The 14012-nt window shown below is 49.6% G+C and overlaps 1 protein-coding gene across 1 annotated transcript in view; it reads left to right on the top strand.

Moving 5' to 3' along the window:
- The window catches only part of LOC126262417 (peroxiredoxin-6), a 66945-nt gene that overhangs the window by 5358 nt on the left and 47575 nt on the right, over positions 1-14012 (top strand). The gene's annotated exons all lie outside the window — the stretch shown is intronic.

The raw sequence follows: 14012 nt of genomic DNA, 5'->3' as shown, positions 1-14012 counted from the left end.
CCTTACGGATGGAAGTGTCCCCGATGGTACCGGGTCGAGATGACAGGAGACGTAGGGGGTCGAATCTGCTAGGGCCCCGTGCACCAATCGGCCCATTGCGGCAAGTCCAGTTGATATAACACGAGACATGGACGATGTGTCGGCATCCGTAGGAGGTGTCCCCCCCTGCGGGTCCGGGGTAAGAATAGGCCCGAGGTATTCCTGCCTGTCGTAAGAGGCGACTAAAAGGAGTTTCAACCATTTCGGCCTTCCATGTGATGGTCCCCCTTGGGGTTTGACCTCCATTTTTCAAAATTCTACAGAAGTACGAGCCTTTTGGGGAAGCACGCCTTACGTGGTGTACCACTGGTCCTCAGTGCACTAAGACCTTGGCACTCAGCATTGTACCGGCGTTGTAACCATACCCAGTATTCCTCACATTGGGCCTAAACGCCTGATGGGTTGTACAAGTTACGCCCATAGTGCGTCCCCATCTGCGCCTACGATCATGATGGGCTATCCATGACACCAGAAATCCAGCACGGTAGCCAGCCCGTTGTGGTGGGGTCGTCATGTACCCTCTAGGTTGTAGCCCCCTGACAACACAGGGATCGTACTGCCGATACCTGAGCTGCACCCTCCCCACGTCGGCCAAGGAGTAGATGCCCGTCTCCTTGGGGCATCAGGACTCCCGGCAACGGTCATCCTGCCAGGTGGCCCTTGCTGAGGCTGGGTGGCGCCCGTGGGGAGAGCCCCTGGTCGGAGTGGGTGGTATCGGGGCGGACGTTTCACAGATGAAACGTCAACACGTATCATGTCGCTCTGCGGCCGAGTCTTTCAAAAGGAAAGGTACTGTTTCTAGTTCTGGTTCTCCTGCCCTTTCCCCCTTGGCCACTCCCTGGGAGGAGGGACAGGCCCGCCGGCTTGGGGCGAAGTACTTCCCCCCGCTATTTGGTCTGTTCTCGAACCGATGGGGGGACGTTCGCCACCTCCAAGCCCATGTTCTCTGTTCAGCACATTGAGGACATCTTCGGGGAAATCGAGGCTCTCAGTAAGATGCGTTCGGGGTCCGTTCTTATAAAGACCACCTCCGCCACAGTCGGTGGCGCTCCAGGCGTGCGACCGACTAGGGGACATCCCAGTGTCCATTGTCCCGCATCTGGCACTAAATAGGACGCAGGGGGGTATTTTTTTCATCAGGACCTCCTGCTGCAATCTGATGAGGAGCTCAGGGCCAACCTGGAGCGCCGAGGCGTGCATTTCGTCCGGCGAGGCCAGCGCGACCCCAAAGACCGTCGCATCGACACCGGGGCCTTTATCCTCGCCTTCGAGGGGGATGTTCTCCCGGAGAAGGTAAAGGTGATGTGCTACCGGTGCGACGTGCTACCTTACGTCCCGTCTCCTATGCGCTGTTTTCGGTGTTTGCGCTTTGGGCACATGTCGTCACGGTGTGAGGCGGAGCCCCTTTGTGGCGATTGTGGCCGTCCTCTTCGTGAGGAACATACATGCACCCCACCACCTCGGTGCGTTAATTGTCCTGGCATCCACTCGTCTAGATCCTCAGACTGCCCCGCATATCAGGAGGAGAAGAAGATACAAGAACTCAAAACTTTGGATCGGCTCTCTTATTCTGAGGCCAGGAAGAAGTATGACCGCCTCCATCCCGTGCCGTTGACCACTTCGTTTGCCTCAGTTGTGTCCACTCCTTCCGCGGTATCCTCACCCCTATCCTGTCCCCCCCCCCGGCGCCTGAGAAGCGATCCTCTTCTCAGGTGTCCATCGGGGAAACGTTCCGGACTCCAGCTTCCGAGGTCCGGCGTTCCAAAACGGACCCCGCGCGTGAGGACCTTCTTCGGGTCCAGCCCACCATCCCTGTGCCTCCTCGGCCTTCCAAGAAGGCCTCCAAGAAGAAGTCTCTATCCCCCTCTCCACCCCGGCGCGTTTCGTCTGACGCTCCATCCGTGAGTCGCTGCTCCCGGCTCAGCTGGCCTCTCGTCGGCAAATGATGCTGCCCCTCCTACACAACCCGTGACAGGGGCCGCTGCTGGCGGCGACTCGATGGAACAGGATCCGCCTCCCGCCGGTTGTAGCGTTGTTCCCTCGAAACCTGGCCCTCCGCGGCCGTCGAGGTGACCAGCTCTTCCCCCATCTCGTTCCCCCTCTTTTTTGACTCGCGATGGCCTTGTTACATTGGAACATAAGAGGTATTCGATCAAATCGGGAGGATTTACAACTGCTCCTCCGCCTGCACTGTCCGCTCGTCCTTGGTCTCCAGGAAACCAAATTGCACCCGACTAACCGTATTGCCTTTACCCACTATACCTCGGAGTGGTATGACCTCACGCCTGTAGACGGTATTCCAGCTCATGGTGGGGTCATGTTGCTCGTTCGGGACGATGTCTATTACCATCCCATCCCATTGACCACCCCACTCCAAGCAATAGCTGTCCGTGTTATTCTTTCTGCTTTTACTTTTTCAGTTTGTACCATCTACACTCCATCGTCATCCGCTGTTAGTCGGGCTGACATGATGCACCTGATTGTTCAGCTTCCCCCGCCGTTTTTATTGTTTGGCGACTTCAATGCCCATCATCCCCTTTGGGGCTCTCCTGCATCCTGTCAAAGAGGCTCACTCTTGGCGGATGTCTTCAACCATCTCAATCTTGTCTGCCTCAATACAAAAATCCGCAAATTCGGAAGAGGCAAATTGCGGACCATTATCAGTAACAAGAGTAGAGGGAAGGCCTTCCAAAGAAAAAATGCGTGCGAGAGCACTTCTGGTTGCCACGGTGGTAGGCGACGTGCAACGGACAATGAAAGGAAAGTTAGAGTAGGCGTCAATTACGGGGAGCCAGTAAGTACCTAAAAAAGGTCCCGCGAAGTCAGCATGAATGCGCTCCCAGGGCGTCTCAGGCGAAGGCCATGGTGACAGAGATGACTTCAGGGCGGTGGCCTGTGATGCACAAGGGCCGCCGACAGCGACCATGTGTGCTATTTCAGAGTCGATGCCAGGCCAGTACACATGACGGCGCACCAGAGATTTTGTGCGAGACACCCCAGTGCCCTTGGTGAAGCTGGCACAAGACCGAAGCACGCAAATACGCAGGTACCACCACACGCGGCGAAGCATTGCGGGGGAAAGGATAACACCATCCATAGCCGTGAGGCGGTAGTGCAAAACGTAGTAGTTCCGCAACGGGTCAGAAGTCAGGCAGTGTTGGCTTCGGTCACACAGCTTGAGGCTGTTGCCAATGGGCATCACTGTGGGGGTCCGGATGGGGGTTTGTCGGGGACGGCCAGCTCGTCCCACGCATCCCCCGATCGGACTACGACTGTGGTTGCCCGGGATACTGCCCGCATTGAGGCTGATCCCTCACCTGTGGTAGAGTGGGAGGTCGTCTCAAGGTGTGGCAGGGGGCGAAAGACATTCCGGAGGGCTGAACGGAAGGCCTCTCCAGTTTGTCTGACGAACCGGTTTCAGGCTCTGTCTCAGGCTGATACTGATTTTCGGCCTGACATTGCTGCTTGTCCTGTTCCAGAGGTTGCCCCTCAGTCTGCAAGATCCGGGCGGTCGCAGAGGGTGGGCTTACTGGTAGTTGGGAGCTCCAACGTCAGGCGCGTAATGGGGCCCCTTAGGGAAATGGCAGCAAGAGAGGGGAAGAAAACCAATGTGCACTCCGTGTGCATACCAGGGGGAGTCATTCCAGATGTGGAAAGGGTCCTTCCGGATGCCATGAAGGGTACAGGGTGCACCCATCTGCAGGTGGTCGCTCATGTCGGCACCAATGATGTGTGTCGCTATGGATCGGAGGAAATCCTCTCTGGCTTCCATCGGCTATCTGATTTGGTGAAGACTGCCAGTCTCGCTAGTGGGATGAAAGCAGAGCTCACCATCTGCAGCATCGTCGACAGGACTGACTGCGGACCTTTGGTACAGAGCTGAGTGGAGGGTCTGAATCAGACGGTTCTGCGACCATGTGGGCTGCAGATTCCTCGACTTGAGCCATAGGGTGGTGGGGTTTCGGGTTCCGCTGGATAGGTCAGGAGTCCACTACACGCAACAAGTGGCTACACGGGTAGCAGGGGTTGTGTGGCGTGGGCTGGGCGGTTTTTTAGGTTAGATGGCCTTGGGCAAGTACAGAAAGGGCAACAGCCTCAATGGGTGCGGGGCAAAGTCAGGACATGCGGGGACCAAGCAGCAATCGGTAAAGGTACAGACGGTGTTTAGAAAGGATAGATTGCATGCAACCGGTGGTGGAGTGTTCGTCGCTGTTAGTAGTAGTTTATCCTGTAGTGAAGTAGAAGTGGATAGTTCCTGTGAATTATTATGGGTGGAGGTTACACTCAACAACTGAGCTAGGTTAATAATTGGCTCCTTTTACCGACCTCCCGACTCAGCAGCATTAGTGGCAGAACAACTGAGAGAAAATTTGGAATACATTTCACATAAATTTTCTCAGCATGTTATAGTCTTAGGTGGAGATCTCAATTTACCAGATATAGACTGGGACACTCAGATGTTTAGGACGGGTGGTAGGGACAGAGCATCGAGTGTCATTATACTGAGTGCACTATCCGAAAATTACCTCGAGCAATTAAACGGAGAACCGACTCGTGGAGATAACATCTTGGACCTACTGATAACAAAGACCCGAACTTTTCGACTCTGTATGTGCAGAACAGGGAATCAGTGATCATAAGGCCGTTGCAGCATCCCTGAATATGGAAGTTAATAGGAATACAAAAAAAGGGAGGACGGTTTATCTGTTTAGCAAGAGTAATAGAAGGCAGATTTCAGACTACCTATCAGATCAAAAAGAAAATTTCTGTTCCGACACTGACAATGTTGAGTGTTTATGGAAGAAGTTCAAGGCAATCGTAAAATGCGTTTTAGACAGGTACGTGCCGAGTAGAACTGTGAGGGACGGGAAAAACCCACCGTGGTACAACAACAAAGTTAGGAAACTACTGCGAAAGCAAAGAGAGCTTCACTCCAAGTTTAAACACAGCCAAAACCTCTCAGACAAACAGAAGCTAAACGATTTCAAAGTTAGCGTAAGGAGGGCTATGCGTGAAGCGTTCAGTGAATTCGAAAGTAAAATTCTATGTACCGACTTGACAGAAAATCCTAGGAAGTTCTGGTCTTACGTTAAATCAGTAAGTGGCTCGAAACAGCATATCCAGACACTCCGGGATGATGATGGCATTGAAACAGAGGATGACACGCGTAAAGCTGAAATACTAAACACCTTTTTCCAAAGCTGTTTCACAGAGGAAGACCGCACTGCAGTTCCTTCTCTAAATCCTCGCACAAACGAAAAAATGGCTGACATCGAAATAAGTGTCCAAGGAATAGAAAAGCAACTGGAATCACTCAACAGAGGAAACTCCACTGGACCTGACAGGATACCAATTCGATTCTACACAGAGTACGCGAAAGAACTTGCCCCCCTTCTAACAGCCGTGTACCGCAAGTCTCTAGAGGAACGGAGGGTTCCAAATGATTGGAAAAGAGCACAGGTAGTCCCAGTGCTATTTTTCTTGACTTCCGGAAGGCGTTCGATACAGTTCCGCACTGTCGCCTGATAAACAAAGTAAGAGCCTACGGAATATCAGACCAGCTGTTTGGCTGGATTGAAGAGTTTTTAGCAAACAGAACACAGCATGTTGTTATCAATGGAGAGACGTCTACAGGCGTTAAAGTAACCTCTGGCGTACCACAGGGGAGTGTTATGGGACAATATATCTAAATGACCTAGTAGATAGTGTCGGAAGTTCCATGCGGCTTTTCGCGGATGATGCTGTAGTATACAGAGAAGTTGCAGCATTAGAAAATTGTAGCGAAATGCAGGAAGATCTGCAGCGGATAGGCACTTGGTGCAGGGAGTGGCAACTGTCCCTTAACATAGACAAATGTAATGTATTGCGAATACATAGAAAGAAGGATCCTTTATTGTATGATTATATGATAGCGGAACTAACACTGGCAGGAGTTACTTCTATAAAATATCTGGGAGTGTGCATGCGGAACGATTTGAAGTGGAATGATCATATAAAATTAATTGTTGGTAAGGCGGGTACCAGGTTGAGATTCATTGGGAGAGTGCTTAGAAAATGTAGTCCATCAACAAAGGAGGTGGCTTACAAAACACTCGTTCGACCTATACTTGAGTATTGCTCATCAGTGTGGGATCCGTACCAGATCGGGTTTACGGAGGAGATAGAGAAGATCCAAAGAAGAGCGGCGCGTTTCGTCACAGGGTTATTTGGTAACCGTGATAGCGTTACGGAGATGTTTAGCAAACTCAAGTGGCAGACTCTGCAAGAGAGGCGCTCTGCATCGCGGTGTAGCTTGCTCGCCAGGTTTCGAGAGGGTGCGTTTCTGGATGAGGTATCGAATATATTGCTTCCCCCTACTTATACCTCCCGAGGAGATCACGAATGTAAAATTAGAGAGATTCGAGCGCGCACGGAGGCTTTCAGACAGTCGTTCTACCCGCGAACCATACGCGACTGGAACAGGAAAGGGAGGTAATGACAGTGGCACGTAAAGTGCCCTCCGCCACACACCGTTGGGTGGCTTGCGGAGTATAAATGTAGATGTAGATGTAGATGAAGTCTTAGCGGACGGACGATCTGGCCAGCCCTTCTGAATACAGCGTAAAACCTGGGAGAGGGTAGGATCAGAACCCATAGCAGCTGCCAGCTGGTCCCCAGTGATGGGGAATCCGTCCACAACCCGCTGCTCGGTAACATCCAGGTGGAAACACAAAAGTTTGTCCCTATCGAATGCCAGATCAGGACCCATAGGAAGGCGAGACAGTGTATCAGCATTCGCATGTTGAGCCGTTGGCCAGAAATGAATCTCATAATTGAAACGAGACAAGTAAAGAGCCCCAACGCTGGAGGCGGTGTGCAGCCTTGTCTGGAAGTGACGATGATGGATGAAACAAGGAAACAAGTGGTTCGTGATCCGTAACAAGATGAAATGTCGATCCATAGAGAAAAACACCTAACTTATGAAGAGCATAAATAATGGCCAAAGCCTCTTTTTCAATTTGAGAATACTTTTGTTGGGCATCCGTGAGTGTTTTGGAGGCATAAGCAATGGGTTGGTCAGAAAAACGGTGCGCAATGACTGCACCGACCCCGTATTGAGAGGCGTCCGTGGCAAGAACAAGAAGTTGGCCAGGTCGATAAGTAGCCAGGCACAGGGCCTGTTTCAGCATAGTCTTCAATTTCTGGAAAGCCGCATCGCATGACGCAGACCAGTGAAAAGGCACGTTTTTATCCAACAGGCGATGCAACAGCTGAGCCACTGAAGCAGCAGACAGTAAAAACTTGTGATAGTATGCTATTTTCCCCAAGAAGGCCTGCAGTTCCTTAACAGGTGTAGGGCGAGGAAGGGCATCGATCGCAGCGACAGTTTGCTGAAGCGGACGAATACCATCCCGAGAGAGTTGAAACCCCAAGTACGTGATAGATGCCTGAAAAAATTGTGACTTCTGAAGATTACACTTAAGACCAGCAGTCTGTAAGACATGAAAAAGTGTGCGGAGGTTCTGAAGATGTTCTTCAGTGGTGGATCCAGTGACAACAATGTCGTCCATGTAATTTATACACCCAGGGACAGGGAGCAATAATTGTTCAAAGAATCTCTGTAAGAGAGCAGGGGCGCTAGCAACCCTGAATGGCAATCGTTGGTACTGATAGAGGCCGAAAGGCGTGTTGAGGACCAGAAACTGCCGGAAAGCAGCGTCGAGAGGAAGTTGATGATAAGCTTCTGACAGGTTAATTTTAGAAAAATACTGGCCTCCCGCCAGTTTAGTGAACAAGTCTTCTGGTCGGGGCATAGGGTAAGTGTCGATGAGGCATTGCACATTTACAGTGGCTTTAAAATCGCCACAGGACGAATGTCACCATTGGGCTTAGCAGCGACAATGACAGGAGAGGACCAATCACTGGAAGTGACAGGAAGCAAGACCCATGAAGTAGTGAGACAATCCAGCTCCTGTTTTACCCGATTTCGAAGGGCCACAGGAATGGGCCGAGCATGAAAAAACTTAGGCCGAGCAGTGGGTTTGAGCGTGATGTGAGCTTCAAAGTCGTTTGCACGGCCTAACCCAGGAGAAAAAAAGGGACTAAAATGTCGTCGACAAGGAATCCAATTGAGCATAAGGAATAGCATCAGAGACGATATTGACGGTCATCTATGAAGAACCCAAAAACACGAAAGGCATCGAAACCAAAAAGATTCTCCGCGTTACTATGGTCGACCACAAATATGGGAACAGTGCGAACGACGGATTTGTAAGATACCTCAGCATTAAATTGTCCCAAGAGAGAAATTTTCTGTTTATTGTGCATCCGTAATTGCCGAGTGACAGGTGATAGGAGTGAAGAACCCAACTGAAGATATGTCTGAGAATTAATTATAGTGGCAGCAGAACCGGTATCCACCTGCATGCGAACATCCCGACCAAGGATTTGGACAGTGAGGAATAACTCCCCTGAAAGGGAAGAAGTGCAATTGATAGACAACAGCGAAGCAGAATCAGCGTCACGGTCATGAACATCATGTATGCGGTCGGATTTGCAAACAGCAGACACATGACCCTTCTTTTTGCAATTGTGACACACGGCCCAACGTTGGGGACGGTCCTCCCATGAATGTTTCGTAAAACACTGCGGACATGAAGGAAGTTGCCGGGGGTTTTGCTGCAGTTTCTTAGCGGGTTGTTTACGGTTAGGCCGCGGCTGCGCGGGGGAGCATACTGTGGACATGTCGGCCGGCGGGAACGCACCGAACGCGTCGTCAACAGCGAACAGAGGTTGTATTTCCTCAACGTCACCCCACGCCTCTATTTCCGCCCCAGCGGCGCGAGAAATTACAAAAGACTGCGCGATGGATAGGATTTCATCCAGAGTCGGATTTGCCAACTGAAGGGCACGTTGCCGAACTTCTTTGTCGGGCGCCGATCGGATAATAGCATCCAATACCAAGGAATCGGCATAGAATTCTTTGTGAACATCAGTAACAAATTGACACTTTTGACTGAGGCCGTGAAGTTCAGCAGCCCAAGCGCGATAGGATTGATGCAGTTGTTTTTGACAACGATAAAAGGAAACAAGAGAGGCTACCACATGTGTTTGCTTGTGAAAATAGACAGACAGAAGTGAGCACATTTCAGCAAAGGACAAAGACGCAGGATCTTTCAAAGGAGCCATTGCGACAACAACCAATACATTTGAGGTGAAATCCATGAAAGGAACAGAGACTTGCATGTTTGTTCGTCCGTGACATGAAATGGCAAGAAGTGCTGTCGAAGATGTTTTTTGTAATCAGACCAGTCTTCCGCCGTCTCGACGTAAGGAGGAAAAGGAGGTATAGACGACGAGAAACGCCGCGCAGTTGATGCCGCGACGAAATCGCGAATCGCTGATGTTAGAAGCGTTTGCTGTTCAATGAGACCTTGCAATAGTTGGTCGACAGTAGCCATGGAAACCTGTGGGTCAATGATGAAAAGGAAAAATCCACTACCTCGTGGCCAATTGTTATAACGTCAAGTTGAACACACATATTTCGAAACAACACAACACATATGTCATTGAGCAAGTTGACAAAGCAAGACATGTGAACACGGTAACAGTCAAATGAGAACTGAGTCCAAGTCTAGCAGCCGCTGGCTGGCTGGTCGCTTAGGTGACGCGGCTGCTGCATGGCTGGCAGACAGCGCCGCATGTAGAGGAAGCGTGTAATTGCGCAGTGGCACTTTGAATGATCGGCGAGTCACAACACTTTATAACAACAAATTGCCCCCGATGAGCGTGATTTGACAACTGTTTAAATTAGATTCGTTTGAGCTGTTGCGGGCGGGCTGTTGAGCATGGGCATATGAGTCGCGCATGAGTAACACCTTCTCCCACTTTTGGTTACAGAAGTGTGGCTGGACGCCACTACTTGATATTGCCCCGGTTCGGAAATATAGTAAATCTGGGGCTGATGCACAGAGCAATCTGAGGTGGCGAGTCACCACGTGACCTGTGTTTACGTTCAATGGTTTTGTTGTTTCCTGTTCGTTTATTGCTCTCACGTTAAATGATAATAAAACAGATTTTTGTGGCCGGGAGCTATCAAATCAATTAGAATACGTTCGTATAATTATGGAAGGCTAAAATATGTTATTAGTTTCAGATTTTATTTCCACCTTTCTGACAGTCAAGCACTAATCGCCTTACAGAACCATGAAGTTATTTTTGCCGGTTTGCTAAAGAGATTTGGCTTAAAATTAATCTTTTCTGCTGAGGCAGTCAATTTATTTGAAACAAAGTGTTTAATTTCACACTGTTGGCTAGTTTCAGCTGTTCGCTGCATTTCAAGTGCGCATATGGCATTATGCCATAATAAAGAACCAACCATGGATAATACAGTACTGGTACTCCAAGAAAATTTACGTATGAATGTGCATTTTAAGCCGAATTATGCGTTTTAGTATGGTTCATGAAAGTCCAACACACTTGAAGTATCGTCTGATGTCTTGTTTCTTTTATGACGTGTGTAAGATCTTTTGTTTTACACGTACGAACATATGGGCTTCCTGAGTCATCGTAGCTGCCCAAGCGCGGTGACGCCTGTTATCTGGTGCTCTCTTGCAACTGCTGAAATGAACCTATTTCTAACAGGTCACGTGAAAATATTACGAATGGTGGTTTGAAAAGATTTACATTCAAAGCAGACTTCCTTTTACGCAAGGTGAACTATATGTGAGAATGTACGATGAATTTCTTAAATCACAAAGTGTTTGACTCTAATTTAAAAATAAACGCATTGAGGACAACCATTTAGAAGAATTTAGAGCCCAGAAGATTAGACATTTACGTCATTATTAAAAATTTTACTGGCACATTCGTGTGATGTATCTTAAAGTGTAATACGCGCAAAAAAGATCAACATTATATGTGGAAGCTTAGCTTCTCTTCCAGCTTATTAATCTTAAGAGACCAATATTATATGCAAATGCTATGTATATTAATTTAAACCGTTAACTTTTTTTTATTTGTGTTTTCGCCCTACTGAAGAGTGATCTTGCTATTGGCTTACTATATCACGTGTCCTATGCTGCCATCAACTGGTGAGATCACGTGACATGAACTTCGACTGTCTTACAAAAGCGCATCGCAATCTCGATTTCAATGTTTTGGAAAGTAACATGCGGTGTTTGGTGGAATTCAAATTTATACCTTCATAATACGAAAATATGCAGCATACATGTTGCTACACATCAAAAGTCTTTCAAAACGTGTTTTCCCCTCCGAGTTCCGTTTTCTAAAGTGCCAAGAAATTCTACTCTTGTATATAAAACTATAAACATTCAAAGGATTGATGAGTTTTACTGTGCCGAGGAAGAGTGTATTGTCACTTAACACAGAAAAAGTGTATTTTCACCTGGGAGAAAGTGTATTTTTAAACGGGAAATCAGGGGAAAAATCCGGGATTTTTTTTTTTTTTTCCCTTGTCCATGCATACACCCTGGTTAAGCTTTGCACCTGCTATCTGCATTGCCATCCAGGAAACCTGGTTCCCAGCAATGCAGACCCCTGCCCTCTGTGGCTACAAGGGATATTACAGGAACTGTAGTGACTGTAATCAAGTGTCAGGTGGAGTTTGCTTTTATTTCCTGAACTCGGTCTGTAGTGAACATGAACCCCTTCAAACTCCTGTTGATGCTGTGGCTGTTAGAATAAGGACAACAGGAAATAATATCTTCCTCCAGATGATGCAGTACCCCTGAATGTAGCATTGATAAACTCCCTAAACCTTTCCTACTCCTGGGAGATTTTAATGCCCATAAACCCTTGTGGGGTGGTACCATGCTTACTGGCTGAGGCAGAGATGTCGAAACTCTACTGTTGCAATTCGACTTTTGCCTCTTAAATTCTGGGGACGCCACACATTTCAGTGTGGCTCATGGTAGTTACTCAGCCATTGATTTATCAGTTTGCAGCCCAGGACTTCTCCCATCTGCCCACTGGAGAGCACATGACAACCTGTGTGGTGGTGACCACTTCCCCATCTTCCTGTCACTGCCCCAGTGTCAGGTGCACGGATGCCTGCCCAGATGGGCTTTGAACAAGGCGGACTGGGGAGCTTTCACCTCTGCTGTCACCGCTGAATCTCCCCCACAGGGTAACATCGATGTGATGGCTGAGCATGTGACTAGTACAATTGTTTCTGCAGCAGAAAACGCGATCCCTCGCTCTTTAGGGTGCCCAAAGCGTAAGGCAGTCCCTTGGTGGTCACCGGAAGTCGCTGAAGCAATTAAAGAGTGTCGGCGAGCTCTACAGCGGCACCCTTCCCTGGAACACGTCATAGGCTTTTAATGGCTCTGTGCCCGTGTTCACTACCTTATCAAACAATAGGAGGAGGAGTGGTGGGAGAGCCACGCCTCCACCATTGGGTGCCACACGTCACCTTCCCAAGTCTGGCCAAAGATCATACATCTTTTCGGGTACCAGGCCCCAACAGTTGTACCCGGTGTTACCATAAATGACGAGTTATGTACCGACGCAAACGCGATTGCCAAGCACTTTGCTCAAGCCTCATCGTCAGAGAATTACCCCCCAGCCTTTCGCACACTTAAACTGCTACTGGAAGGAAACGTCCTTTCATTCACTACACGCTGCAGTGAATCCTATAACGCCCCATTTACGGAGTGGGAGCTCCTCAGTGCACTTGCACCCCCCCCCCCCCCCCCCCCCCAGGGGATCCACAACTCTTTTGTGGATACGCGCGTAGCGAGCACGGGACCCCGAGCTGATGTGGCCTTCCTTCCTTTCCAGGCTGCATACCTTCCCTGTCCGCATCCTTCCCCATTCCCCATCTTCGCCACCCCCCCCCGCCCCCTTCACCTCTGGTTCTTTATTTCCCTTTCTCTGGGGTTATGGTTTGTGCCTACGTCCGGAGACGGACGCTTGTACATATACTACATTCTTCGCCTTCATTCCTTGCTTGTAAGTCTTCATCCTTCCTTTGTCCTTCTCTTTTCCTTACCTCTTCTCTCTACCTTCTCCGCTGCGGCGTTTGAGACCTCTCTTCTTTCCTTTCCCTTTCTCTTTCTTCCTCCCTGTGCGTGTCTGAAGGCCAACCCACGCACTTCCATGCGTAGCCGGTGACGGGGTAACGCGTAATTCCCCGCCCCGGGTAGACAGGTAGGACACGTACGTACCCCCTGGTAACGGCCAGGCCCAGGGAGGGGTGATTACCAGAGCTGATACCTTCCGAAAGTGCCGATTGGTCCCTCCGTCCGTTTGTCGGGAGGTGTGACCTGAGGTGTGAACAATCACCTAAGGCGGGAGTGCCCTCAGAGAAGGCCCCCACAAGGGAGGAGCGCGCCATCGGAGACGCCGGTAATCATGGGGGATTCTTCCGCAATGGTTTCCTCACCTTCCACTATGTCTGCTCACAAACGTAAGTTCACTGAGTCTCAACCACAGTCAGTTCTTCCATCGTTGCCACAGTTCCTTGTTGTTTCTCGGTCTGACGAAGGTCACGACTTCTCCACGGTCAACCCTTTCATTATTCAGAAAGGTGTCGACGCAATTGCAGGTCCTGTAAAGTCTTGTTCCAGATTACGGAATGGCACCCTGTTGTTAGAAACAGTCAGTGCCCTCCAGGCACAAAAATTGTTGCGTACGTCACTACTACACACCTTCCCTGTCCGGGTGGAACCGCACCGTACCTTAAATTCCTCGCGTGGAGTCGTTTATACACGCTCCCTCGATGGACTGTCTGACGAAGAAATTCAGCACTACCTGTCTGACCAGGGCGTAACGGATGTTCATAGGGTTATGAAAAGGGTTGACACGAACATCATTCCAACCCGCACTGTCTTCTTGACATTTGACAAAGTTCAACTACCATCAAAAATCAAAGCCGGCTATGAGATAATTTCCGTTCGCCCTTACGTCCCGAACCCTACGCGTTGCTATCGGTGCCAGCGGTTCAATCACACCAGCCAGTCCTGTTCCAATCC

The sequence above is a fragment of the Schistocerca nitens genome, chromosome 6 (assembly GCF_023898315.1).
Source record: "Schistocerca nitens isolate TAMUIC-IGC-003100 chromosome 6, iqSchNite1.1, whole genome shotgun sequence".
Taxonomy (NCBI): domain Eukaryota; kingdom Metazoa; phylum Arthropoda; class Insecta; order Orthoptera; family Acrididae; genus Schistocerca; species Schistocerca nitens.
Note: the sequence above shows the minus strand (reverse complement) of the source record. Positions and strands in the feature narration are given on the sequence as shown.